We start from the raw sequence: 4,822 nt of genomic DNA on the forward strand, positions 1-4,822 counted from the left end.
TGGATTATAAAAAAGAAATCTGGCATTTTTCACCAGCGTGTATATACTTAGATGCAATCACCTCCCTCCCATGGAATATAGGCAGGTGCAAATGGGAGGAAAAGCAAAAAAAAAGCGAAAAAAAGAGTACATGCAGACATTTTTGGCTCAACCTTATGCTCTTTTAGATATATTCCCATACAGCCACTAGCGCTCAAACGATTGTCAGAGAAGGCGTAACTTACATGGCATTCGGTTTATCTGCTCTGGAATGGCAAAGTGCACACACAGATATACACTATGGTTCCAGGGAGTCTAGGGATTTCAAAGCTGCTTTATCTCCCAGATAACTCACTGGCAAAGAAGGGTGAATTTAAAACAGCATCAGTAACTAAAAATGGAGTGATAGATTATAATTATGGGCTTTAAAAAAGAAGTGTCACTTAAATGCATGTTACAGATTTGTCCAGACAAAGAGTTTAACCCTTTATTTTTTTGATCTGTGGATTCCTAAACATTTTTCCTAGAGAAGCGCAAATCCTTGAATAGAGTATTCAATCTATTGGCAATGGCTTTGCTTTTTGTGCTCTCACGGCATCCCCCCCCTCCAAGTAGTCTTTGGGGATTTGTGAACCAGTACTAAAACCCGTCTCCTAGCAGCTGGACAGGAACCACACTCTCCTAAATCCCACACATTGAGCTGATTCACTGCATGACTCTAGTAAGCCTCTACCTCCTCTCTGGTAAAACACAAAAAATCCACAGTTTTTAAGTTCTCGGGCTGAGGTACTTTGAGCTCACTATTGAGAAAGGCTGAGCAGCCGAAGTTCCCACCTACGGAAGTGCCAAGCGCCCAGGAATTTTGTACAGGCATAGCACTGAGGCACTTGAAATGACGGGAATGCTGCGTATTTCTGCCTTTCGCCTCTGCAGCCTGCAATGCCATCGCTCTGAAGGAAGGTAATACCATTTATATGCAATGGCAAAGGCTGGAGCCCTAATTTTCACAGGGCCTTTGAGCAGCCTTTGTCATGTTTTTGCAACAGTATTTGAATGACTTGGAAGGCTTCAGAAAAACACAAAATAGTAAAAAATGCAAAATGTTTGTATCTCTCAGCCAGGGGGAGGAAAAAAGCGCAGGAAGAAGCTTAGCCAAGCCTGACTGGGTATAGTGGATCTTGATCTTTGCTCACCCCATAGTTAGATATTGTTTCCCCCCCCCCCCCCATTTAATGGAGTCACTGCCTTACCTCTTAAAGTGATCTCATTAAAGGCAGGGGACAAGACAGCAGGGGGTGTGAGACCTGTAATTACAGAGGGAAGGTCGATAGAAATACAGTTACATACAATCACCTTGTCTTCTCCAGGTCCCCTCTTAAGGGAATTAGCCTTCAAAAAGCATGAATCCCTTTTGACCGCCTTTCTGAACCACACTGATAGAGACCTCACGGTGGAGCACATCTCACTTCATCTGCACAGCTGCTGCTTTTGTTGCCTGCTTTAGTCTGCTGTAGCTAACCCCATCCTCTGGAGACTCTTGAGATAAGGTACAAGTGGATGAGGGAAAATAGCTTATTTGGGGCCAGCTCCATTCCTTTTTTTTTTCCTGAGTAAGAGGGAGCCACAGGAGCTTTTCTTCTCTGCTGGGAAGGGCACTGTACTGTCCACAGGCAAACTGCCCCAACGTGTACATATTAATTGCTACTGAAGAAGCAGCTGTGGTTTTCAAGGTGAAGGCCAAAGTGTGGCTCTTGTTGCAACACATGCAAAACGCTGGTGAACGCGGGACATGTCACAGAAAGAAAAAACAGGTGAGAGATGACATTCTTTCCTATTCTGGGTAGTATCCACTGCTGGGGTCCTAGTTTTCCCAGCAAATGCAGCCCTAGGCTGTGGCGGTTGCAAAGGCCTAAAGAAGATTTGCTTCTCTGTGTCGAGCTACATGCAGTCTATTACTGGAAGCAGGAATATGCCTGAGCAGAAGCTGTCGTATCTAGCAGCAAGAGCAAAGGGCTTTCAGACCCTTGGACTCTTAACTAGAACCTGCTAAAGCTTTTTTGCATGCCTGCCTTCCCTCTCTGTGACTGTTTTCCCATCCCTAAAATGGCCATAATAAAACTCCCTGCTGTAAAACACTCCCAGCTTCTCGAAGTAAAAAACGCTGCACAAGGGCTGTGTGATGTCCACAGCAGCAGGCATTCACGTAACGCCCTGCACTGTTTACCTAAGGCCCACACTTCTTTCATCGTACCCCGTGCTACCTACCCCTGGAATTCGACTGCTGTTCAGCAGCCCACAACCACACCACAGTCAGTGGTCTGAAGGGAATAACGATGTATTGCTGCAAATCTGCAAAATAACAATTCACAATTACTCCCAGGATGCACTGAGAGGGACGCACAAGCCAAAGAGCAGGGATTTTCAGGTACTAAAACCTGATTTGGATCTGACTCGCTGGCAGTAGTGAAGTTCCCTGTATGCTATCTCTGCTTCTCACAGTCGCCCTGCCAAGGTATCAAAAAGAGTTTGTAATTGCTTGTAGATACTGAAAACAGAGGTCTCCTGATTGTTCTTAAGCTAATCTCACTGACATCTATTACGGGAGGAGAACACAAGTACTCTACCCTCCCTGCCTGGTTTGACATACTAAAATATCCTTTCACCCATACGGATTTGCTCTCTGTTTAAATCACTGACAGTAACAGAACTGAGATGCATTTTTCCCCTGAAAGAGACACTAGGTCTGAGTTTACAGCACCACAGTTGCACGCTGCAGTTTCATGTTGTAAAGAAATGGTAACGTGTTAACTATCCCAAGGCAAAAGATGGATCAAACTGATAGTGTGCCAAATCAACTACACTGGTTAGGTGGCACTTTGAGGGGCAATATGGCTCAGAAGTTGTCCGGAGGTCTTCTTTCAGTGTCCTATTGATAATGCTTCACTGCCACATAGAAAGAAACCCAAGTTTGGCACAGTGGATTGCTCTTAGGGAGTGAAATGCTATTAAGGAGTGAAAACGAAATGAATAGGTGATTTCAGACTCCAAAATTTCTACCCAGTTCCTAATGCCTATCCCATTCTCCCCGCCCGCTGGCAAGAGCCAGGCCTTTAATGGGAAGTCTTAAAAGAAAACCTCAAAGATGAGTAATAAGCTACCTGAGAGCGCTGCCTTGGGGTCAGGACAGTGCAGCTTGGGAGGCAGACGGCTGCCTAGGTGCCATGTATTTTCTAGGTAAACCAAAAGCTTCAGTCTCCCAGACTGTCAACACAGTGCCAGATCCAATGAAGACCATCAGAGGCACAAAATGGAGCTCATGCAGAAGACTAAAAAAAGTGTCTCTGAAATGCTGGCCTGCTGTCTAAAATTGCATCTGATGTCACTGCTGGTTTTTACTTTAAAGTTCACTACGTTCAATCCCAGAAGCACCTCAGTTCTGAGCAGGTCGAGCTGTTTTTAAGTCCAGCTGGAATCACAACGATGGAGCATCCTGCATGTCCGCAAGCGCCAGATCCATTGGAAGCTCTAAAAGCTGGTCTAGGACACGGTGACAGGACCAAGCTCCACCACCGGTGTGGTGCCTCCACCACCTTTTAAAAAACCACGATGGTTGTAGTGGCATCCCTTCCCCTTACATACATGGGTCTGTGGGCAAGCAGTTTGATGAGCAAGCTCTTGTGCAGGATGTTTAAGGCCTGAATTCAGTTCTCTTCTCCGGGGGGGGGGGAAGTTTCAAGCCCTGCTTAGCAGGGCAGTGCCATAACTGTTCCTCCTCCACAAGAAGTTCCCAGCTGATTTTTGGGGCCCTTGGCAGGTGAAGCCTCCTGCAGGGAAGAGGCTACTGAAACACTTTCTCATTTCCAACCTCACACAGGATCCTGGAAGTTCCGCTAAACCATCAAGAACGAAAAAGAGCAGGAGCTGACTTTCTTTGCCAGAGAATCTAGACAGAAGCAAAAAGCAAATTGATCAAACGCACAGTCACAACTTCTGCATCCGTCTTTCCCAGAATTTGAAGCCCAAGGGAACGATGACGGTCCCCTAGCCAGGCTCCCTGAGCAGCAGAGGGCACAGAAAGATGCCCTGTAACTCTTCAGCGATCGCCACGCTTTAAAGCAGTTTCTGGCGCCATGCCACCCACGCCTGCCCCTCGCAGCTCACCAACGCGGCACCCCACGCAGTGGCTCAGGCTCAGGTTTGGGCGGAAAGGGGCCTCCGGAGGTCTTGTGCCCCTCCGTGTGGGGCGGCAGTGCCGCCGAGACCCGCGCGAAACCCACGGGGAACCCCGAGACTTCAGGCGGCCGCGACGGCGGGGCGAGCTCCCGTCGTGACCGTGGGCGACGGTCACGAGGGACAAACCGCCAAACAGTCGCGGGGGGGGGGGGGGGGGGGGGGGGGGGGGGGGGGGGGGGGGGGCAGCGGGGGTGAGGCGCGGCGCCCGGCGCGGCCCGGCATGGCGGCGGCGCTGGGGCCCGGCGCGGCGCCCCCCGGCGGCCTCGCCCCTGGGAGGGCAGGAGGAACTTTCCCCGTCGCGGAAGGAGCCTCGGCGCCCGAACCCGCCTCCCCCCACCGCGGCGAGGCAGCCGAGGTGAGCCCCAAGGTGCACCCGGGGCCGGGGCCGGGCCCGCGGGCGCTGCTCCCGCCCACAGCCCCCGCCCCGGTTCCGTCCCGTCGCCGCCTGCCCGCCGCCTCGGAGGGGCGGTGCGGCGGGCCGGGCCGGGGCGGGGCGGTGCGGCGCGGCGAGGGCTCTTTAGGCGGCGGGAAGCCGGCGGCTCTTGGAGCTGCGGGCGGCTGCGGCGACGGAGAGGAGCGACCCGGGTGGGGGCAGAGGGGGGCGAGGCGA

Source organism: Gymnogyps californianus, chromosome 1 (genome assembly GCF_018139145.2).
Source record: "Gymnogyps californianus isolate 813 chromosome 1, ASM1813914v2, whole genome shotgun sequence".
NCBI classification, from domain to species: Eukaryota; Metazoa; Chordata; class Aves; order Accipitriformes; family Cathartidae; genus Gymnogyps; species Gymnogyps californianus.